Source organism: Onychomys torridus, chromosome 7 (assembly GCF_903995425.1).
Source record: "Onychomys torridus chromosome 7, mOncTor1.1, whole genome shotgun sequence".
NCBI lineage: Eukaryota > Metazoa > Chordata > Mammalia > Rodentia > Cricetidae > Onychomys > Onychomys torridus.
Genome location: NC_050449.1, coordinates 94,524,866 through 94,550,324, shown reverse-complemented (window position 1 = coordinate 94,550,324; position 25,459 = coordinate 94,524,866). Strand labels below are relative to the sequence as shown.

The 25,459-nt window shown below is 40.8% G+C and overlaps 1 long non-coding RNA gene across 1 annotated transcript in view; it reads left to right on the top strand.

The window, feature by feature from the left end:
- The first annotated feature begins 473 nt into the window (after positions 1 to 473).
- The window catches only part of LOC118586736, a 115,331-nt gene continuing 90,345 nt past the window's right edge, over positions 474 to 25,459 (top strand). Inside the window, exons 1-2 of the long non-coding RNA XR_004945401.1 lie at positions 474 to 585; positions 8,759 to 8,892. This is a non-coding gene — a long non-coding RNA (uncharacterized LOC118586736). The remainder of the gene's footprint in view (positions 586 to 8,758; positions 8,893 to 25,459) is intronic.

Below are 25,459 nucleotides of genomic sequence, written 5' to 3'. Positions count from 1 at the left end.
GAGAGTAGTTCCTGGTTGACATGGTTCTTTATATTAATGAGCAAGAAAAAAATGAAACAATGAAACCATGGGGAACTTCCTTTGCTTACCAGTGATGTGAACAAGGTTTGGGGCCCAGTTGGATAATGTGTAAAGATTGTGCATTGCTTACTTGTCTTGTTGCTGTGGCCAATACAAAAGCAAGTGAAGGAAGAAAGGGATTATTTTAGTTCATAATTTGAGAAAAAGCCCTCATGTGTGGTGACCCCCAACCATAAAACTATTTTGTTGTTACCTCATAACTGTAATCTTGCTACTGTTATGAGTCATGATATAAATATATGATATGCAGGTTATCTGATATGTGACCCCCAAAAGGGGCCTCGACCCACAGATTGAGAAACATTGAACTAGATTAACTAAATGAAGTCACTATGGATTTTCAGAATTTGCTAATTTCCATGGTTTATCTATCTTCTCTATGGCCAGCTTCAAGCTTCCAACTTGCTGTCTGTCACTGGGTGCAGAGCCATGGAGCATGCATGAGGTTATGTGGCATTTCCATCATACACATAAAACAGTTGCAGTCGACTTCAGCAAGCAGAGGTAATATTCATGTGGAGTAGCCAGACACGAGTTTTGGTGTGGGGTACTCATTTTAATTTTATATCATTTAAGTTGCAATAATGACGATGTTTAATGACTGGATTCACAATTTCTAAATCTTCTCATATAGCTTTGCCAAGCAGGTGAGCATATCTGCCAGGTTCTACAGCCTCTGTCCCCAGTACTCTTCCTCATGCCCCCTGCTGCTCCAGCCACAATGGGATATTTTTTTCAAACATTTTTTATTAAGAACATCTTTTCATTCATTTTATATACCAATTGAAGATCCTCCTCTTCCCTCCTCCTGCTCCCCTAGCTTCCCCCTCCCAATGGGATTCTTGCTGTCCTCAACACATTGAGCAGCTTTGACATTAGCTGTTCCCATTGAGACATAGAAGCCTGACACACTTGGTGCTACAGCCACACAACTCATTCCTTTTATAAAAGTTTCTGCTCAGAAAGGGTCACCCATCCCTACTTTCCCACACATAAGCAGCAACCCAGACTGACCTGTACCTTTTTCCTGCTTCACATGGCTTCTTAACGTTGATGGCTTTCTGGCATTTTGCATGTTTTATTTGTTGATTATGTGACTCCATCACTCTCCCCTGCAAATTAGATCTCATGATGAAGGTCACTCACTCTCAGCACTGCTATTTCCCAAACAATTTTTTGTTAAATAAATTTAGGAATTAACTTACTACTATCAAAATTAGGACTTGAAATGTCAAAGGATCTACAAAGAAAACCATAGAAAAGGACAAAGGAGCAATATCATAAATACATAGAGGCACTTCTAAACTAATTAGTGAGTGAAAATGAATATAAGAATAATAAAGACAAAAAGCATGGTTATATATGACATGAATAATTAAAAGAACAATTTTTAAATACCCATTGCTTTGCTATAGAAGACATAAAATTTAAATCAATAGATTTCTACATATATTTCTAGCAAGTTATCCACAAACAGAAATATAAGTTAACAATCAGACCTTGGTACAGTAATTTTTATGGACTGCAGGCCCAAATATAAATTAATTTAGCCATTCAGAAGGAAAATTCTGGGTTTCAAAACACAGAATACTCAAGATCTGTAGCCCAGTATTTTTACTGCTATGACTTTCCATTAAGGATACAATCAGATTTGTTTAAAGGGGGACTTCCCTACTGGCTTGTAAAGTACTAAAACTGGAGAAGAATAAAACAAATGGAGGAGACAGAGGAAGGAGAAGATGAACGACAGAAATTAGAAGAGTGATCTGTGGTAACCTTATGAAATGGAATATGATATAGATAAAATCTTGATAGTCTGGAGATGCCCTACTGTTATTATGTGAATATCCCCCATAAGTTCATGTGTTTAAACACATGCTCCCCAGCTGGTAGTAGTGTTTTGGGAGGTTGTAAAACCTTTGGACAGGGGCCTAGCTGGCAGATGTAGGGCTGTAGGGATGTGGCTAGTGGGTTATAGCCATCCTAAATTCTGGCCCAAGCTTTCTGCTTTCTGACTGACAACACAGTGTAACCAGCCACTTCATATTCCTGCTGTCACTACCATGAGCTGCTCCTATCTCCTTGCCTTTTTCTGCCATGATGGACTGCACCTTCTCAAACCAGAAACAAAAATCAATCCTTTCCTCACACTACTTCCAGCTACTCTATTACAGAAATAAGAAAAGTAGTTTATATAAAAATGGTGCCAAAAGTGGGGTTATTGCCATGATAAACCCAACAACACGATTCTAGGACCCTTGGAACTTATTTGTGGGAAAAATGTGGAAGAATGCATCTGTAGGTTAGAGATGACATGAAATGTTATAATCAGAGCTTACTGAGGTTATTAAAGGTATACATTAAAGACTGTTCTCAAGAGGATTTAAGACACAAGAATTCTTCCAGGGAGCAAAGCATCTTTCCATTCTGGCAAAGCATCTAGCTATGTTAACCTATGTTAACTTTACTTAGATAGACCTGAACAAATGTCTGCTCACCTCAGATTTGGGCATCAGTGACAGACCTAAGAAATTATTCCATCCAAATCCAACTTAGTGGAAAAAAATGTTTATTAGGTTTATTTACAGAACTATGATGAGGGGTTAATAACAGAAATGATGATGACTCCCAAAACAACTGTGTCACCAAAAAGCTCCACCCTGCATGGAAAACAACTTCTCGAAAGCTGTCTAGATTGAGTTCCCCCTTCAGACAGTCTTCTATATCCTCCTATAGACACTAGCACCTCATAAGACCACATACAGCTAGGGCAGAATTATACACACCAGGGAGAAATGAGTGACTGTCATACCAGGTAGAGGACTAATGATCTTCCCCATGCCCTCCAGCTCTGAGGGAATGTCAACAAACCCATTCTTGTGGGGGACTTTGCAGGTTGTCACAGCTACTCTACCATCTTAAGATGGTAATAGCCATGTTATGCCAAGAGAAAAATGCTCCACAACACCACCTCCTGAAATCTGGTTGGGCTGCATTCAAAATGAATTTACAAATTTATGTGGCCAAGGAAATTTCAAGCCATTACCAAAATCCAGGTTGTGGCATGATTACTGCTCATCCTCTTAACCAGACTAAAAATGAAAGATAAAGAGATTAGAGGAAGAAGGGTTGGGAGAGGGAGAGAGGCTGATGTAGTGGGAGAGAGAGAATAATGAGAGAGATAGAAGAAATTGAAACTGAATGGTTTAAAAGTTCAGTTTGCTAAGAAAAGAAGCTTGATTGAGTTTAAATATCTAGGCTAAGCAGATAAGGACAAAGAAATGATGACCACTGAAGAGACTAGCATGATTAGGAGAAACTTCACATTCTACAATGAGATAGTAGGAATGGTGCCTGAAGAGAAAGGTACCATCTATCCAAGTATCCAGGTTATGGAAATACAAATTCACTTGAAGGAGAGTAGCTGAGAGGATACAGCCTCCATAGGGCTTCTCTGCTCCAAAATGGACACTTTTGGAAAAGTTTTCAACAGTTCAGTTATGCAAGCCTTAGGCTTCTAAAGTCATGGCCCAAAATGGGCAAGCTACATCCCAAGTTGCCAACATAATTGGGCAGCAGCATCCACATGGTGCTGATTTTTCAGGCATGCAAAATACAAGAGGTGAGGGGTCATGGAGGCTTGTGTCAAGGTCTGGAAACTCACTTAAGTTGGGATGGATTCTCAACATGGACCTGCTGGTTGGCTATGGTGAAACCTATGTTGTAATGGATACTCCCAGAACATCGAAGATTACAGAAACATGGAGAAGTTGGCGTATGAGAGTTCTGTGTGTCCCTCAGTAGGGACAGAGCTAACCAAATCTGTCTGGTCCTAAATAATATTACCAAGTACCCCACCAAGATGCCAGACTTTGGAGCTACAGGGTTGTGTATTTGTTCACTAATTTTTATTTTGATGTGTGCTGTTCTTCTCTTGTTATGTTCTTATTCATGTCTTTTCATCAGTAATGTCTACTCTGTGCCATTTTATGCTGATATTATGTAACTTGTTTTTTGTTTTCATTGTTTTGTTTTTGTTTTAAATGTGTGTTAGATTTTTTGTTTGTTTGTTTCTTAAAGTGGCTTTCTTTAAGAGACCACCTTGAGTCTTAGACAAGACTCTAGACCTCAGACTTTTGAACAGTGTCGTAACTGTAAGATCATGGGGACTTTGAAGTTAAACTAAATGCATTGCTCAATATAAGATAGCCACATGCCTATGGGAGTTAGGGATCAATTTTGTTAATAGTTCATATGTGAACTGTTTCCATGAGTTTCAATACTTGGTCCTTAGCTGGTAGTGCTGTTTTGGAAGGTTATAAAAACTTAGAGATGTAGACCCTAGTTGTAGGGCCTTGAGGCATGGCCAAGGAGCTGTAGTTGACTTTGTTTTGGCCTCACCCTTTTATTTCCTGACTGCCACCATGATGTAGCCAGCTGCCTCATGTTCTCATTGCCATAACCAAAAGCCACTCCCATTTTCATATCTTTCCTGAAGTATTGGACTGTGTCTTCTCAAACCGTGGACCAAAATAAATCCTTCCTCCCTACAGTTGCTTCTTTTTGGGTAAATTATCACAATAGCAAGAAAAATAGCTAATGCACCTACCAAATGAACATGTCTGCCAGAGGGACAATCTTGGAGTGTCTCCTCTGCATTGGTGTGTACATACTATAGGAGACTCCTCTTGTAGAAATGTGTAGTCTCAATCATGTGACCTGTCATGCTGCATCTCTAGTTGACCAGAGTATCTCTGCCTCACAACTAGGGCAGCTTCAAAGAAATTCTTTATCCTCATTGGTCCTAGCAATAGGGCCAGGAGTAAAGCCTAGCGGGTGGTGGCGTATGCCTTTAATCCCAGCACTCAGGAGGCAGAGGCAGGCGGATCTCTGTGAGTTCGAGGCCAGCCTAGGCTATAGAGTGAGTTCCAGGAAAGGCACAAAGTTACACAGAGAAACCCTGTCTCAAAAAAAAAAACAAAGAAAAGGAAAAAAATGTAGATTCCATTGAATTTTTAATCAAGATGCTAATGTAGTGTGCTAATGATCAAAAGCTCAGAGGGCATTTTTTTAATGTCAGAGAACTTGACAGAATGAGTAGAAAGAATGTCAGAAGGTGAGAACGGGGCAGAGTCATGAGTCAGGGGCAGTGACAATGGCTCAAAGGTATAATTGGGCCATCTGCTATGATGCTCCTCAGGAGTCTGGTTCCCTGTGGTTCCTGCTAAGCTAAGTCTGGAGTCATCTAGTTGGACTGAGTGCTTTCTAAGAAAGACCCAGAAAGTGCAAGCAGGTCCTTCCCTAGAGAGGAGCCAGACATTCACTAAGTAGGAGGCCAAGAGTAGAATATCTTGAGATCTCCTGTAGCTAAGATTTGCCTCCCAGCCATCTCTCCAATAACCAAGGTACCATCAACTCAATGAGAGCTTAAGCCCATGGGAGTTGTCTGAACTTTAATTGCATCAGAGGTTGGAAAGTTGTCAAATATGTGTGACAAAAAGAAGTTCATTGCAAGGAAGTATATTCCGAGACACAGTGCAATGTGTGAATGAGAACCAAGCTCAGCCATGTAGTTCTGAAGGAGCAGTCAGTTCCATTATGGGGACTAGCATAGAGATACACCTCAAAACTCAGACTAGCTGTCAGCATGGAGCTCTTCACTACAAAACTATACCCACATTTAGGTGAAGACAGCAGAGGAAATAGGAATCTATGTCTGTAGAATTTCTGTTGACATTTGAAGACCAGATCTGTGCATAGTGACAAACCCAACAGAGCTCCTCAGGCTGAAAAATAGGAGAAGGCATGAATAGAACAGGTTATTAATTAAACAAGAAGCAAGAGTCATCAATTGCCACCTTTCTCAGATTTCAATTATGATGTTTAAGAGGAAGGTGAAAACACAGGAAATCAGGGAAGATCTTTTAGGGAATTTGCCATGAACAGTGAAGGAAACCTTCCCTCACTGAGTCAAGTGAGAGCATCCCAAAGCTTTCCCAGAGAGCATTTTCCTACCAAGTCCTCTGGAACTGGGGCATAGGAAGTTGCTTTGGGGCAGTGGGGCTCTGTAGTCAGACCCTGGCTTCAGCAGAAAAGGCCCAGGAACAGAAACACAGTTTCTTTCATGGGGTAGCAAGAAACTAAAAACATCAGTGTACCTCTGATTTCAGGTGACTCTCACACTGAATGAGCTCAGGTCTCTGGACTCCACTGGTCCTTTGGCTAGACTGTCTATAAATGACTGTGGATGTATTTCATGGACCCAGGTCTGAACACACACTGTATTCAGTATGCAGCATCAGAGAGTGGTAGAATGGAGATGGTTGTCTTAGTCCCTGGATTGTCACGCCATCCCTTGTTCAGCTCCTCACCATGTCATACAGTCCTCTGGGGCAACCAGGCCAACCTTCACGAAGAACTTTCAATACTCTTTTCTTCTACAAAGCCAAAATTCTTCCCAATGTCCCCTCACCTCCAACATATGTACTAAGACTCTGCTCCCCACAAGCCTCCCACTTTGCTGGATGAAGGGCAGATATTCTTTGGCACACAGGACAACTCTCCTTTCTGTCCCTAGAGCTCCCTCTACTATCTTCTCTGCCCCCCATCAGGATGACATCAACGTGGAGAGGAATTTCACCCAAAGAATGTGATAGTTATAACAGAGTCAGAAAAAATACGGTTGGCAACAGCGTCATTCCAGGTTTATGCTATAAAATTTCAAAGCATAAATTGAACATGAGCAGGAAATAAATTATTGTTCATATTCTCCTTCACATGCTGCAGAGATATCCATCTGTGGGCAATAAAAACAAAGCACAAAACAGTCATTGAGGGTCCTTAGAAGGCAGCATTAAGAGGCAGATTTGGCGGAGGCAGCATCAGGAATGATGAGTTAACCAGCCTTAAGCCAAGACATTAGGGGACTTCAGTGATGGGAAGCTGAGCACTGTCTCAATGCAAACTGACTCAGAGAGGCAGGGCTTTGTGGTCAATCATATGATCATAGCTGATTCTCACATAAGACCTGAGAATAGACAGACACTGTGTGTTCAGCCATATCAGGAGTGAAAAGGAACAAAGAAGATGCTTACTTAACCAGAGTAGCAACAAAGCCCACTGGACACCCCAGAGACTCTTTACCTGCACCTACTGGACACAGCATGGATGTAACTGTTTCTTCTCCATCTGAGTCTAAATCTGCACAAACAGCTCAAGTGTAGACCTTGCATGTGGGCCTGTGAATTTTGTGATATACACGTTAACCAAGTCATTATTTAGAGAGCAGTTGATTAGGAGCCTGAACACCCGGAGGAAACCCAGGTGCTGTCAATCTGAGGTGGAGAATTACATGCAAGTGGTTTATGAGAGTGTGCTCTTGAGAAGAAGGCTGGCAAGAGAGTCAGGGACACAGAAATAGGATAAGGGCAAAGTGGAACTTAGAAATTGTCGTAAGGGAGAGGACACTTGAAGCCAAGATGACCTTCAAAGGTGGCCTAAACCTTGGCAAGGGGACCAGAAATTTTTAGCCCTTTGTCTTGGACTCCTTGAGGGAGAAGGATAAAACTTTGGCAATGCCTGGGGAGAAGCTCAGCTATGAGTAGTCAGGAGTAAGTAGAAGGGAGGATGCCTGGTGTCATAACATGTAAGAGGGAAAATACACAATATAGGAAAGTAAAACAAAGCCTTTGTCACAAAGGCTGGATTATTCCATGCAAATGTGAGATGTGGTGTGGGTCAGATAAGTGTATGTATAAAAATATCTCCTGTTTGATACAGGAAGACAGTGGATATATTTAAAAATATGCGCAGTTAAATAACAACAGAATAAAAGTATGAATGAACTTCCAGAGCACATTCCCAACAATAAGAATGAAAGTTAAAGCAATACTGTAAAAGCTAGCTAAAGAAAAATGAGGAATCATAAAGACAGCTGAGGTGGGGGATGGAGAGATGGCTCAGCAGTTAAAAGTGTGTACCGCTCTTTCAGAGGACCCAAGACAGGTTCCCAGTACCCACATCAGATGGCTCACAATTGTCTACAATTCCAGCTCCAGAAAATTTGTTTCCCTCTTTTGATCTCTGCAAGCACCTGTGTACACTTAACTAAAAATGATGAACAAATTTTGAAGAAATGACAGGTTAGAAAATATTTAAAATATAACATAATTGGTCAGGTATACATCAAGGGCATTGAGTCAAGGCATTGCCAATATGCAAGTTATAAATGCAAACCAAAGTTATTTGACAAAAAAAAAAAAAACAAACATGTGACTAAAATGACATAAGACATTTAATATAAAAAGATAACCATACATCAGGACTGTGTTGCATGTCTTTAATCCTAGCACTTGAGAGGCAGAGGCAGCAGGATCTCTGTAAATTCAAGGCTAGCCTGGTCTACATAGTGTGACCCTGTCTCAAAACAAACAAACAAACAAAAATCAAAGTAAAACAATAACAAAAGCCCCATATGGTTGGATTTCTAGTTCTACCACTATTTAATACTAGATAGTTAGAGAACTGTTCTTGGTACCAAATATATAAACTACAACATACTAAGTTTTAAAATTGTAAAAATGTTTATTATTCTATTTGTTTACTTGCATGTGTACACATGAGAAAGTCAGGATAACTTTCAAGAATAGTGTTTCTTCTTTCACCCTGTGGGTTCCAGTCATCAAACTCAGGTCACCAGACTTGGCAGCCTCACAAGAATTACATCATGGGATTCTACTGCTCCATTTGCAGACAACTCCATGGAAAAGTCTCTCTTCTTCTAGCAATTGTTTGCTGATTCTAGAGCCTTGGGTAAGTGCTTGTGAGCCTTACGAATTTTTGTGTGTGTGTGTGTATTCCATGAGCCTCTGGGCTTCTTCCCTCCTTGGTGGAGGGAATGTTTTATTCAGAGGGAAAAGTCCACAACTATTATAGAAATGCACAGCAAGGTTAACTGCATTGTGGTCGAGTTGAATACCAAGATGCATGCTTGGTAAGAAAAGAAAGAAAAGAAAGGCCATGTGTATCTCAATCCAAAAAAATTGCTTTCATAAAATCCAACAGATTGTAATGATGTTCACCCACTAAATTAAATTATTAGAATCAAGGTGTTGTAGTTTACATTGATGGGACTTTAACAGGATTTAAAATCACCTAGCATCACCTTGCAGGGCATCCCTGTGAGGGATTATCTAGATCAGGTTAATTGAAGCAGGAGACCCACATTAACTGTGGGTACCATCCTATGCCTGGGGTCCTGGACTCCATGGAAAGGAGAATAGGGACTGAACACAAGCATGTGTTGCTCTCCACTTTCTGACTGTGGGCATAATGGTACCAGTTGCCTCACACTCCTGTCTTTATGAATTTCCCATAACAATGGACTGTACCCTCAAATTGTGAGCTAATAATGAATCTTTCCTTCCTCAAATTGCTTCTTCTCAATTGTTTTATTGCAACAAGGAGAAAAGTAACTAGTACATAAGGAATAGAAAGTACAGATTCAACCTGGAGGAAAGCATCTTCTAGTACTACCATTCACTTGTTAATGAGCCCTAGTTCTCCTAACCTGAGTCCCCCAAGGAATAGAATCTACCAATCTGACTGAGCAAGCAATCTCAACTGAACAGAACACTCTGAGGCAAAGTCTTAAATGCACCTTTTGCTTTGCCTGCTGCCTAGGAAGCTATACCTCAAACCAGACCTTGGTGATATTTTTTTTAAATATCATTGTCTAGGGCCATTATCTGTGTTTGGTGGCCTTGTCCATACAGGCAGTTGCCCAGGAAGAAGCATTACATGGTATGTGTATCTTTTTCTTTGCCATACACAAGTCAAGGTATTAAAGATTTGCTTGTGGGTTCTGAAGTTTCAGTCCATGGTTGCTTGATCCCTTGTTCTTGGGAAGAATAACCTCATGACAGTAGTGTTTGGTGAAGCTTCTTCATTACATGGTGGATAGGTTACAGAGGAAAAGACAGGGACCAGGGGCCGGATACAACCTTCAAAGGCATGCCCTGGTTTCTCCCAGTTGGACCTCACCTCCCAAAGTTTCCACATCCTCTGAAAACTTAGTTGGGGATCAAGCTAAGGCCATGCTTTTTACACAAGAGCCTGTGAGGACATTCTAATCAAACCACAGCATTTCACATCTGCCTCTCTGCAGATGTGTACAGAGTATGCCTGTCAGTAGTAGTTACAGTCAGTTTCCTGTACAATAATCCTGGACTATATTGTACAGAACCCAAACCTCCTGGAACATGAGACCAAGACCTACCTCTGTGCCTACAATGAAGTGACTTCTGTCATTACTATAAGGTTTTACTCATTGGCAAGAGAAGAATGTAGGCTTAATAAAAGCTGGACATTCATATTGCTTTGCTAGGAATGGGGAAGTAGCTTAGCCTTGGTCCATAATCAAACTCAAAGTCTTCTAGTACTGAGAGAGAATATGTGCTTGGTTTGTTCTGCAAGAGCCAGGCCAGGACTGCATGGTCGGGGTTTTATAGATAGGGCTTCTAGCAGGAATCAAATGAATAGATTGTGGACTTACTGCTCCCTTTTAGTGAGCCCCTCCAGTTCTCAATGGGTATTTCTTAGAAGGCACTGCTCCATGGAATTTACCAGGGGCAATTACAACTATAGTGATCAAGTGATTTCTGTCTACTCTCTCCTTCTGAATTATATTTCTTTGATTAAAGCAACGCCCCCTCCAAAAGAAATGGATACAACTTTCATTTCTAAAAGTAGTCTGGACTAGATCATCTGAAAACCCTCTGCAAATGCTAAAATATTTACATGTATCCTGGTACACAGGGAGCAATGATCCCAAGAAAGGAAATTCCAGGTGTCAAAAACAACAAAACTCCAGCTAAAAGCCTGAGCTGCTCTGGTGGCAGACCTGGCCACTTCAGGTTCAGTAACAAGAGGACTGCTTTTATGACCCACCTGGAAATGAAGTGAGGTCTGGACCCTTCTTCCAATGAGAAATAGAACAGAGACTGCTGCACAAAACCACTAACCCTAGGTTCCTGAAATGTTTTCACATCCTGACAAAGGGCAGATTTCAAACATCAGAACAAACACAGGGAAGACTTAAGGAAGTCTGTCTGTCCTGTTCTGGCTTCTCAGTGGAAAGTCTGTCTGTCTGGACTCTCAGTGGAAACACAGTGACTCCTGAGCTGATGCTGGCATGATTTTAGGGATCAAATTTAAGCATTCTGAAAGACCACTTGACATTGCAAGCACATATAAAAATGGTCTTGCAACAGTGATGCACTCATACCAGCTGGTAGATAAACATTCATTAAAAATCCACTTAGGGCAATGCAACTTCTATACAAGCTACCTAAGTTTCTACAGATAAAACCACTCAAATGTAGGTTTACAGTGAAGCTTTTAAAACATGGAAAATATTTAGCTTAATGAGACCAACAAATAAAATGAGCAGGAGGATTGGAGGTTTGAGAATATTAGACAATAAAACTATCTTGAGAGATACTGTATACTTGAGTCAAACAAAGTGTAGATATTGAACTGGTCCTGACCTGGAAGCTTCATCCCTACTGGCTAGCTTTTGTGGTGCTGGAAGTGCTGTGCAAGATACTGGAAGAGAAAAATAATTATCAATCATATATAGATGTAAACTCTGTGAGCTATAATAATGACTGGCCTTGCAAAAGAAATGCCCACTGGTTCAATAGTGGCATAAACATCATGGTAATAACCAACTATCTTCAGATCTGGTTTAAGTTCTGCTCCACAAGATGAAACCCATACATAGCACCATTACTAGGCTAACAACCTATTGCTAGACAGGTTATAAGCCCTAAAGAAGACTCTACTACTATTATTCTGCTAAATGGATATAGTTCAAAATGATCTCCTAATGTATTATCGCTATAAATATAAACAATGTATCTTCCAACCTTCATCTAAGAGGCTTCTATTTGTGGTTGATTGTGATAACACAGAGACCCACTGCTGGAGAAAGTGCAGAGAATAAGAGATTGTCAAATAGAACATATGTGCCTCCTCTTGAGGCTCATGGAGGAAGTGTAGCAGGAATCTTAAAAGGTCTTATTAATTAACTCAAACCTGAGGCCAGTTATTGGGGTGAATGCTGGAAGATCAGAGACACAGAACAAGCCACAGCTTCCTCACCTCACCAGTTCCTCAGCTGGTCTTGCTTCCTCAGACTGCAAGCTTCTGAGTTCTTATCCAAATTGGCTCTCAGCTGAACTGCTGCTCCAAAGCCTAAAAGCTTAACCAGTCAAATGCTTAACTAGCTCTAGTCCCTGGTTTTCATGCCTTATATAATTTTCTGTTCTCTGCATCACTCCCTGAGATTAAAGGCTTTCTTTCTGGGATTAAAGGTGTGAGTTACCAAGCCTGGCTGTTTCCAATGTGGCCTTGAACTCACAGTAATCCGCCTGGTTCTGCCTCCCGAGTGTTGGGATTAAAGGCATGTGCTACCACTGCCTATCCTCATGTTTAATATTGTGGCTGTCCTATTCTCTGACCCCAGATAAGTTTATTTTGGGGAACACACAATATTTCAGGGAACACAATACCACCACAAGGAGGAAGCAGAAAGGCTGTAAGAGCAGAGGCAGTAGATGATCTCAAGCAAAAAGTGTCTATGCAGCTGCACATGTGAGGTTACAGCAGTTAGGACAGAATGCGTTAGACTTGTGTGAGCCCATGCAAGACCAAATCCCAGCATGGATATGGGAGCTGAATATAAAATCCCACCCCTAGCCATGGAGCTATTGGAAACTGTTACCCACTAGGAGAGGGAGAGATAGGTTTCTCTAACAGTGTAGCTTCTAATAAATCAGCCACACGCTGGTGGAAGACAACACATCCAGGAATACTCAGACAGCACAAGTTGGCCTTGATGGGTCTAAAAAGAAAAAAAGTACACAAAGTCACTGGATAAGGAGGTGGATGGATCTGGGAAGAGTTGGGCAAGGGACTACATTGATCAAAACACATAGTACAAAACTCTGAAATAAATAATAAATTGTATACAGAATATCAAATAATGAAATTATAAGAAATATCACAAATTGAATATGATTAAAATAGAAAACTAAACAAGAAAAATAAAGCACTATTCAAAAAGTATTTTTATGGAGGCTGGGAAGATGCCCTAGCTGCCATAAGGATCCATAAGGACCTGAGTTGAATCCCCAGCCAGCACTTACATTAAAAAAAAAAAAAAAAAGGTCTGTCAGTCCATGTCTACATCTCAGCACTGGAGAGGCTGAGAAAGGAGGATTCCCAGGTCTTGTTAGCCAGCTAGCCTAGCTGAATTAATGAGCTCAGAGTTCAGTGAGCAGCCCTCCACTTGAAAAACAAGGTGGAAAGCAGTAAAGGAAGGTGCCTAATGTTAGCTTCTGCACACATACACATATGTTTGCATACATGTGAAAACACATACATTCTCACAACTCATTTTATAAGGCTACTATAAGTTTGACATCAAATTCCAACAAGGATAATCTGAGAAAGAAAATATCACTCATGATTTAGATTTGAAAAATACTGAAATAACATTACTATTCCAGGAAAGCACAGAAACGCATCAGGACCTAGTTGAATTCCAAGGATGCACATTTAGTAAGGAAATAAAGGCAAGAGAGGCCATCTGATCATTTCAATACAGAGAGAAAGCATTTCATAAAACCTAATGAACTCTATCAATATTAGATGGCTGGAAATAAATAGCATTCAAGGAGACGGTCCCAAACATGGGAAGCAAACACTGAAAGTCCTGAAGACAAGAATGACAACAAAGGTACATTCCAGAAGGCATCAGTGAGGGTCACTTAACAGCAGACCAAGCAAAGAGGCAGAAAAGCAACAGAGAATAGAAGAGATGATAAGTCAACTGGCCTAATGACATCAAAGAACATTCCACCCAATATCAGCACAACAGAGTCTTCTCAAGGGCTTGGACCTTCCAGAACAGACCAAGTGTTGGCCATAAAAAAGCTTCAATAAATTTTCAAGTATTGAGAGGGTAGCATGGCAGCTCACACCATACTCACAGCTCTTGAGAGGATAGAGAAAGAGAATTTCTGAGTCTAAGCCAGCCTGGGGTACAAAGTGAGTTCCAACCCAGTCTGGGATACAGATAAGACTTCATCACAATACAACTACCACAAAATGATTTAAAAATACTGAAATTATCTACTTTGACCATGATTAAGTGAAATAAGAAAAACAATTACAGCCAAATGTGATAGCATATATATTTGCAAGCCCAGCATTTGGGAGGTTGAGACAAAAGGATCATGAGTTTGGAACCAGCCTGAGCTGGACAGCAAAATCCTGACTCAAAATAGTTATGGATGAAAATGTGTCTTCAGTGGATGTATCATTGTGGATTTCTGGGGACCTTTCTAGCACTTTGCTTCTTCCTGTTCTCATGTGGTCTTCATTTGTTATGGTCTGGTATTCCTTGTTCTCCCTTTCTGTTCTTGATCCAGCTGGGATCTCCTGCTCCCCTAAGATCTCTTTCCCTCAAACCTTGCCCTTCATTACTCCCATTGTCATCCAGGTTGTTCATGTAGATCTAATCCATTTCTCTGTCATTGGGTGATTCCCTGTGTCTTTCTCAGGGCCCTGTTTTTTAGGTAGCCTCCCTGGAATTGTGTAGAGATCTAGTCATCTTTGTTTTACGTCTAGTATCCTACTATGAGTGAGTACATACCATGTTTGTCTTTCTGAGTCTGGGTTATCTCACTCAGGATGATTTTTTTCTAGATCCATCCATTTGCCTGCAAACCTCATGATGTCATTGTTTTTCTCTGCTGAGTAGTACTCCGTTGTGTATATGTACCATATTTTCTTTATCCATTCTTCAGTTTAAGGGCATCTACTGGCAATGACCGAGAGAAAGCTTGATCTGACCTAGTCTGGTGATCAGATGGCCAAACACCCTAACTGTCATGCTGGAACTCTCATCCAATAACTGATGGAAGTGGATACAGAGATCCTTGGCTAGGCATCAGGTGGAGCTCCAGGAGTCCAATTGTTGAGAAAGAGGAGAGACTGTAAGAGTGTGAATTGTTGAGACCAAGTTTGGAAAAAGCACAGGGACAAATAGCCAAACTAATAGAAACACATGAATTATGAGCCAAAAGTTGTGGAGCCCCCAACTGGATCAGGCCCTCTGGATAAGTGAGACAATTGAATAGCTTGAATAGTTTGGAAGGCACCCAGGCAGTGGGACCCGGACCTGTCCTTAGTGCATGAGCTGGCTGTTTGGAACCTTAGGCTTACACAGGGACACTTTGCTCAGCCTGGAAGGAGGGGACTGGACCTGCTTGTACTGATTCTACCAGGTTGAGCTGAATCCTCAGGGGAGTCTTGGCCCTGGAGGAGATGGGAATGGAGGGGAGGGGCTGGGGGAAAGGTGGGGGCAGAAGGGGGAAGACAGGGGAACCCATGGCTGATATGTAAAATTAATACAGAAATATAATAAAAAATAAATAAAAGAAAATGTGTCTTACATTTTCTTTTTTCTTTTTTTTTTCTTTTTCTTTTTCTTTTTTTTTTTCTTTTTTGAGACAGGCTTTCTCTGTGCAGCTTTGTGCCTTTCCTGGAACTCTCTTTGTAGACCAGGCTGGCCTTGAACTCACAGAGTTCCGCCTGCCTCTGCCTCCCAAATGCTGGGACTAAAGGCGTGCACCACCACCACCCGGCCACATTTTCTTAATGTAGAAATTAAATCACACATTCCTAAATAACAAGTAGAATAAGTAAGAAATCATAAGGAAAATTAGAAAACATCTTTAGATGGATAAGGGCAAGAATACACCAAAACTTAGGAGGCACACTTAAAAGGAAAGTTTATAACATGAAATGCCTGAGTCCAACAATTGACAGCAGCAAATTGTAAAAACAGAAGATGGAAAATCAATACCCTAACCTTCCGACAAAAGAACCAAGAAAGAAAGGCAACGAAGCCCAGAACAAGCAGAAAGAGGAAAACAAGAGAGCAGAGGAAATTAATGGAATTAATAGAAGAGAACAAAGAAAATCAATGGCAGTAAAAGTCGGTGCTTTGAAACAATCAACAACATTGACAGACCAACCAGGGGACATGAGAAAAGATTCAACTGCTAAGAGCAAGTGTGAACAAGGGGAGTGATGACAAGACACGCTGAAACACACGCAGTGAAAGTGAGCAGTATAAACTGGATGCCAATAAATTAGGTAACCCAGACAAGATGGATAAATTCCTAGGAAGATACACGATCCTGAGCTAGAATAAAGAGATGGTTGAGTAGCCCTATAATTAGTAGAGTTGGTGAATTAGAGCCAGCCAGGTGGCTCAGTGGGTAAGGGGCTTGTTACTAAGTCTGACAACATGAGTTCAATTCCCAGGACCCACATGGTGAGGGGAGGAAAGTGGTCCCCACAAGTTGTCCTGCAAACATGCACCATGGCATATGTACACACACACACACACACACACACACACACACACACACACACACACACTATATAAATATAAAAAAACAATAGAGAATGAATTAAAAATTTGAAATCTAACTGCAAGGAAAAGTTCCAAATGTTTTTAGTAATATATTTAATCAAACAGTTGATAGATAATTAGCATCAAACTTTTGCAACCCAGAAGAACAGACTCACCTCTCAACTTGTTTCATAAGGCCATGATACCAAAAACCAAACCAAAAACAAAGAAAACTATTAACTGATGCTCCTTACATATAATGGCAAAAAAAATCCCTGACAAAATATTGGCAAACTGAATCAACAAATACATACAAAGGATTATGTACTATGAGCAAATGGGAAGTATTCCATGATTGCACAGTTGATTTGTCTATCAGTCAATCATTATATATCATATTAGTAGAAGAAAGACATGAAAAGATGAGAGATATTGAGATGACTCAGTGGATAAAGTGATTGAAGTGTCTTCATGAGGACCTGAGCTCAGATCCTCACACAGCTGAGCATAGAGACTGCAGTGTGAAACCTCAGCACTGAGGGATGGGCAGTACAAAGGAGGATTCCTAGGAATTGCCACTGACCAGTCCAGCTAATTAAATGGCATGTTCCAGGTTCCATGAGAGACTCTATTTCAAAAAGACAAGGTGGAAAAATAATTGAAGAAGACACTGTGTTATCTACTTCTGCTCTGCACCAGCATTCCCACCAGCAAGTGTCTGCACATACACATGCACGCACACACATATAAGACACACAGAAAGGTGGAGGGAGATGTGTGATATCATTACTCAAGGGGAAACTGCATAAATACCACACTGAGAAGCCACATGGCCACTCTAGTTTCTAGAGTCGAAAAGGCAGAAAAGCCTAATACCGAAGTGACCGCCTTAAAATGTGTAGGCACTGCTAATGAGAAAGCAAATTGGTACAGAAGTTTGGAAAACATTTTGACAATTCCTCAGGTTGTTATATATAGATTTGCTACACTACATAGCAATTTCACTGCCAGTTATTTGCTAATAGCATCAATCATAATAATCACATGGTAAAAACAACTCATGTTGCCTATCAACTGATACATAATATATAATATAGTCACACAATGGAATATTATTCAGAAATAAAAAGAACAAATGCATATATATGCAGTAAATGAATGAAATTATAATTCCATGTATATATGGAATGTTCTAAGTATATGGAAATAGGAAGCAGACTAACAGCTACATATTATTGAAGGAGGTGACAAAAAAGGAGGGATTACCAATAAACAGAATTTAGATAGTTGTAATAGTTGTATGATTGTGACTATATGATATGTGAATTATATCCAAATCAAATGTTTTAATGAACAAGATATAGTGCAGCACAGAAAAATAAAGAGGTGGCTAAAAGTTAAATTCCCTTCCCAAATTAACATGGCGAAGTGTTGAGCCCTGTACTTCAAAAGATATTTGAATTTGAAGGTACCACCTCTAAAGGGTTTTTTCATTTTATAATTTTACATATCAGCCATGGATTCCCCTGTCCTCCCTCCTCCCGCACCCCTACAACCTACCCCCAACACACACCCCAATTCCCATCTCCTCCAGGGCAAGGACTCCCCCTGGGGATTCAGCTCAGCCTGGTAGATTCAGTCAAGACAGGTCCAGTCCCCTCCTCCCTTTGTCCAGGCTGAGCAAAGTGTCCCTGCATTTGGCCCCAGGCTCCAAACAGTCAGCTCATGCGCTAACAACAGGTTCCCACTGCTTGGGGGCCTCCCAAACAGTTCAAGCTGATCAACTGTCTCACTTATCCAGAGGGCCTGATCCAGTTCCATGGGGGCTCCTCAGCTATTGGTTCATAGTTCACGTGTTTCCACTAGTTTGGCTATTTGTCCCTGTGCTTTTTCCAATCATGGTCTCAACAACTTTCGCTCATACAATCCCTCCTCTTTCTCGCCGATTGGACTCCCAGAGCTCCACCTGGGGCCTGGCTGTGGCTCTCTACATCTGCTCCTATCAGTCATTGGATGAAGAGTTCTACCAGGACAGTTAGGGTGTTTGGCCATCTGATCACCAGAGTAGGTCAGTTCTGGCTTTCTCTCGATAATTGCCAGTAGTCTATTGTGGAGGTATCTTTGTGGATTTCTGGGGGACCTCTCTAGCACTTTGTTTTTTCCTGTTCCCATGGGGTCTTCATTTATCATGGTCTCTCTTTCCTTGTTCTCTCTCTCTCTCTCTGTTCTTGATCCAGCTGGGATCTCCTGCTCCCCTAAGCTCTCTCTAAAGAGGTATTTAAGGTGAAATGGTATTTTATAGGTAAGCCCTAACCTAATATGATCTCAGAAAATACTCTGGCAGTTCCTCATCTAGGTATACCCATCATTTGGTACACCAGCACCTCTCCTAAACACTTAATTTAGAGAAGTAAAGTAGTATTCACAAGAAGTTCTGAACATAAACTTTTTCTTAGCTTTTTCTTTTTTTCATTCTAATGCATGTAACAATTTTTAATAAAATCCACCTTACACGCCATCCCACCCAACTCCTCCCTTATCATCCTCAGCTCACCACTTTTTCTTCCCAATGTCATGTACATTCTTTTAAGCCCACAGAGTTCATTAGTTGCTGCCAATCTGCACATGGGTTAAGAGCTGCCTACTGGAACATAAAAAGCCTATGAAGGGCTTCACCTTTGAAGAAAAACAACTGTCTTTCCCCCAGCATCCATCAAATGTTTGTATATCCTCAGATGGGGTGACTTCCTGAGCCCCTGCTCATCCATGTTGCGATTCTGGCTGGTTTGACCTTGTAAATTCAGGCCTTGCACATTTTGTTATAATTGCTGTGAGTTTACATGTGAAATGATCCTTTTATGTCCAGAACACACTGTTTTGCAGCAGTCTCCTACCATCCTGGCCCTTACAGTCATTCCACCCCTTCCTGCAATGATCCCTGAGCCTTGGCAGTAAAGAGTGTGATATAGAAACTGTTGAGTTCTTCTGGTCCTAAATAGACCCACTTAGGACTGAGCACTCCATAGTTTCTTATTGTCTTAATTGTGACCAGTTGTGAGTTTCTGCATTAATTGCCATCTACTGCAAAAAGAAGCTTCTCTGATGAGGGCTGAAAGAAACACTGATGTATAGATATAAAGATAAGAATTTAGGGGCAATTGAATTCAATGTTTATTTAGCAGAATAGTAGTTGTAGGTTGTCCCCTAAGGTCTATGACCTACTCAGCCCAGGGTCTTGGTCCACTTAACAATATCAGCCAGGTATGAATTATGTCTTGGGGAATAGGCCTTATGTTTGATTAGAAAGAAATTGATTATTCCTACAATGTTTGGGCCATTGTTGCACAAATGAGCATACCTTAGTGAGCCAGCCACTACTGTAGCTTGCAAAGTTCACAGCTAGGCAAGACTATTGTTTACTTTTATCCCTCAATAGTATATATAGCACCTTTCTGCACTAGCCAGTAGGTATGAAGCTTCCAGGTCAGTATCAACTTGATTTCTTCATATGTCATGTTATCTTCAGCAACAGAATCCTATTATCAAGTTCTGAAGGGTGACCAAGAACAATGGCAATTACCTGTGCTGTTTTGGGTGACTATGGGACACACCTGAGCAGGAACTCAAAGGGAAGTAACTCACACCTGGCATTGGGGTTTTTGTCTGATAGTCTCTGAGAGAAGATTCATCCCCCATATATGATAATACCACTTAAATTATCATTGTATCTGTGTATATGTGTGAAAATCTTTATAGCAGATACATTTTAATTGAGTAAAAGCTGGAAATAACATAAAAGCCTTTTAAGAAGTGAATGGATAAGTGAACTGTAGCAGGAGTCTTAAAAGTTCTTATTAATAAATTCAAACCTGAGGTCAGATATTGGGGTGAATGCTGGAAGATCAGAGAAACAGAACAAGCCACAACTTCCTCACCTCACCAGTTCCTCAGCTGGTCTTGTTTCCTCAGACTGCAAGCTTCTGAGTCCTCATCCAAATGAATCTCAGCTGAACTGTGCTGCTCCAAAGCCTAAATGCTTAACCAGCCAAATGCTGCTGGTTTCTGGTCTTCACGCCTTATATATCTTTCTCTTTCTGCCATCACTCCCTGGGATTAAAGGTGTGTGTCTCCATGCTGGCTGTATCCTTGAATACACAGAGATCTGCCTAGCTCTGCCTCCCAAGTGCTGGGATTAAAGGCATGCACCACCACCTCCCAGCTTCTGCTATGGCTTGCTCTGACCCATTTTCTAGCCACCATTTTTGACTCTGTATCTAGTGGCTGTCTGTTCTCTGACCCCAGATAAATTTATTAGGGTGCACAATATTTTGGGGAACACAGTGAACTATGGTACTTCTGGAAAGTTAACTATGACTCAACAACAGAAAAGCATCACCTGTTTGTTGAAGTTGAACATGGATGATTCTCAAGGCATCATGCTTCCTGAAAGAATTCAATCTCAACTGTAGACATTACCCAACATCTGGAAGACACAACACAATAGCAACCAGTAGTTCTCTGTCTCAAGAGTAAGGACTGCATGATAGAAGGGACAGCACAGATGGTTTGGGAGAGAAGGCTGGTGCTCGTTATATGAGCCTGTATCTATGTCACCACTCATGGAGACAGACACCACAAAGGAAAAGTCAGTCATCTTACTTCACACCAATTTCAAAAGAAAAGAAAAACATGAAGAAACAAAAAGTCCCAGAATGCAGTGGAAACAAAACATGGAATGGCTGCTGTGCAGGAATCCTAGAAAATTCTTCTTAGGAATAGACAGCCTTACAAAGCACTGCATAACCTCACATTTGAAATTCTAAAATAAAAAGTCAACTATATAAGAAACAACAGTGTGTGTGTGTGTGTGTGTGTGTGTGTGTGTGTGTGTGTGTGTGACATGACATTTTCAACATCCTCCTTTGAGACATGTAGTTTTGGGGAGAATGACTTTTGTTCTGTGGATTTAGTCCCACCAAATGACTCCTAATTATATAATACATTTAGTAAGATAAGTAGTATTTCTGGCTATTTTGATTTTGGAATCAATCGAAACAAAATGTGGAAAGCTTAGTGATACCTACATCATGAACCTTAACAGCAAAAAAGTAAAGGTAGATTCAGCAGAAACAGAGAACAGAAGAGGTGGGGAGAGCAGAGGGCTAGAAATATTCTCACTGTATGGTCAACAGTCAGTTACTAAGTAGATGAACCAAGAGATACAGACAGCCATGCTATTCTGAGTTTTGAACATAGTGGATGGAAGAGCTAAACACAGGGCAAATAAAATTTGAAAATAAGAAGGGGCAGAAAGCAAGTGAAACTTATTATTTTTTTATAATGGGAAATCAATAAATACCCTTAAAGTGTCACTTAGCACCAACACAGCAAGTGACGAGGGCAAAGCATACCATTTAGAGTTAGAGAACGAGAGGGAAAGCCAGAAAAGTCAAAAGTGCTTTTCTTTGAAATATGTTATTAGGAGTGGAGGTGGGCGGGAATGCATTCTTCTCTCTCATCACATGCCCTCCTATGCTGCTGAGATGTTTATTTTGAGGCACAGATTGCAATAAGCATAAAGAACAGGGAAATATCAACTAGAAAAAGGAACAATTTGGAAAAGTATAAGGGGAAAAGGAGATAAGTCTGATTCAGAGAAGAATAGGTCATAGAGCAAAGTAAAAGAGCAGAAAGGTAACCATGCAAATTGCTAACAATGGACAGGCTAGCATCTGTTTCCGCCTTTTATTTTCTAGTGTTTGTGTAGGAGACACTGACCACCAATTAACAATTAACATTGACAGCGTTAAAGACACAAAAATCTGCAAAGTCAGAGACTCACTTTCTTTCCTTGTAACTGAGATCATTCCCAAGTATTTTTGAGATTCCTTAAACACACACACACACACACACACACACACACACACACACACACACACACCAGGAGGAGGAATCAATAATGAAATTAGAACCAGTTAAAATTTAAGTAAGATACAGGATGTGGTTGGAATCCAACACACTGTTCTGAAATGGGAGAGAAATGACGGATGTGAACTTTCTCATATTCTCTTCCCTCAAGAATAGAAAGGGCACAACAACATTCAGTAGACCCAGGTCTGTGGGTGAGGAAACAACACAGCGTGCTGCTGGTGGAATTGAACTGAAGGGCAGTTCTACTTGACAAGGAGATGTTTGCTCTTCACTGCTCTAGGTTCAGAGTCTTGGAAAATACTCCACATTTTCCTGAGTGGGAAGAACGTTTCCTACTCCCATTTTACCTAAATGTCACTTTCTCTCTGGGATCTCAGCTCACAGTAGGCTCTTAGTTAAATGAATAGCATTTCACAGCAATCTAGGCCTGAAAATACCCTACCAGCCTGGCTTCCTTATCACATAGACCCAGTCAGTAAGTCAACATCAAGCAGTATTCCTGGGAAGACTCTGACGTGTGCTTTCTGGGCTCCGGACAAGTGGCATCTGGAAGGGACAGATTGATGAGAGAGAAGTAAGAACAAAGAAAGTTCAGAGTGTTCCCAAATTTAGGCTGCCAGACCACACAGAGTTCTTCGCTACAGATATCTGCAACTATTTCCATTCGTTAAATTTGAAGAACATTTACAAAGAATTTCCATTTACAAAAAAAAATATGAAATTACCACCAAAATGCCCCAGTTACTCAAATGTTTAAATATTCAGTTTATTCTTTTTTATGTCAAACACCTTTATATCAAGTTTGAAAGGGAGGGGGAAGCTTAATCAAGACAATTGGAGCCATTCAATTGATTTCAAATACGTTTGCACAAAGAATTATTTAAATACAGCAGAAAGAATTCTCAAGAAACCAAAGAGTAATACATGTTTTCTAATAAGTCCAAGCAATGTATGACAAAAGGAGCCGTTCCTGACAGCCCAGTACAACCGCAATTTTAGATCTAAAGGTTATGTCATCGAATCATCAAATTCGATTTATTAATGGCCCCCAGGAAGAGGGCATGCAGCTGCACAGTGTCAACCAGCGACAGCGACATGCACATTCAGCAGCACATGTGACCAGCCTGATCTCTGCTTGTGGGAGCGAGACAATGCAATAGCAACGGCCTGCACAGAAGTCATTTAGCAAGAAGGAGAAAATGTCAGTTCTCAGAGGAAAAACAAGTTCAATTAAAGAGATGTAACTAGTTGCCTGTAGAGAAACTTGCTCGGATGCTCACCCCAAGCCTTGAAAAAGAAAAAGAAAAAAAGCCACTCCTATGAATTCTATCCTTATGTGGTGTGGAGGATACTACACATCTGTGATTCTTGGTTTGGTTTTGTTTTACTTCCCATCAAGAGTTGAGACTGTTACTCTGTCATAGCTTGTCTAATTGCAGCTGTAACAATGTCGAAATCCTCAAAGGCACAAATGGTAAATATTTATCACTTAATTAATGTTAATATTTTAGGATGTTTATGACAACTCTCAAGATGATTGACAAGCTACTGGGGTTATTGCAACGTCAGGATTTGGATTTCATCATTTAGTGTACTAGGGAGGAGGATGATCAGGTTGAAATTAATCCAGCCCTTGAACTAAAGCTCAGTCTCATTTGGTTAATTTAACAAAAACTCCTGTCAGCCAATACTTTTGGCTACTATTTCATAGAATATGGCAGCCAACAGGCAAAGATGCCCAGTTTTAGTCTGAAGCATGGCAATCCATTTTTTCCAAAGGATGGCCACATGTATCTCCCAATCCCATGGGCTCTTTCACAGAAGGATCTTGCCACATTCAGCCAAGAGACACAGTCTCCTTGCATCCCCTGGACCCTGCACGGTCCTGAAGACTGGATGACTGTAAACTAAAGAAACTGAGAAAGATGCTGCCTGACTCCCAAGTAAGGTCAAAAAAGGCAATGAAGCGTCTTCCAGGTTCTGGTGTGCCATTCACTATAACGGAAGTTACCTGTCAGGTAAGAAGTCCCATACCTCTGAGGACAGTGGAGTCCAGCCTTCATTCACCCAATGTCAGACATGCTGGTGTCCTGAACCCTAGGAATCACCACTGATGGCTTAGAATAATGAAGAATGAAGAAGGCCAGAGAAAAAAAGCCAGCCAAATCCTACCTGCATATCTACTCTTCCAAATGAGATTCAATTTAAAAAAATGGCTATTGCTTTAAACTACTAAATTTTGCAGTAGGTTTTCCATGCACTAATAAATTGCTAGCAGCAGAGAACCCCTGGGGGACCATCTAAAACCAAGGTCAGGCTCCTCCCACAAAACGTCTATTAAGAGTCTGTGAAAGTGTTTGAGTGCCAAGTGACCATCCACATGGTCTCTTGTTCTCACATCATTAACCATTTGATAGGGGTGATTAGAGAACAAAGCATTCTAACAGATAAGAAGTCTCTACATACAACAGAGGAATTCAAAATTAAAATAAGACATTCCTGAAGTTGTCACATGGGCTGAGTAAAGCCATCTTGGGCTGCATGAAACTTCTAGAATATTCCAATTAAAGAAAGAGGACTGAAGGCAGTCGCTAACTGTGTTCTCTAAAAGTTGATTTGTAACTAGAATACTTCCCTCAAAAACTTTCCAAACTTGAGCGATAACAACACTGCTCTAGTCCCTAGGACCCAGGAGCTAGCAGGAAGGATAAAGAAATTGTAATTTCTGGAGAGCAGGGTCTGTCTTTGAGAATGTGTGGCTTGGTTTTGACTTCCTGCTACCTTTGAGTCTCTTCTGCATGTTGGAAGCCAGAGGCCACTCCCTGCCCTTAACTCCAGTGCCTCCAACTCCCAAGCTGCATGCTCCAAAATTATCTAGTTCCCTCCTCCACTCCCACAGGGAGCAAATTCTCACTCATGTAGAAGTGGTTGATTGCTTCCTTCTGCCTTTATTTACAT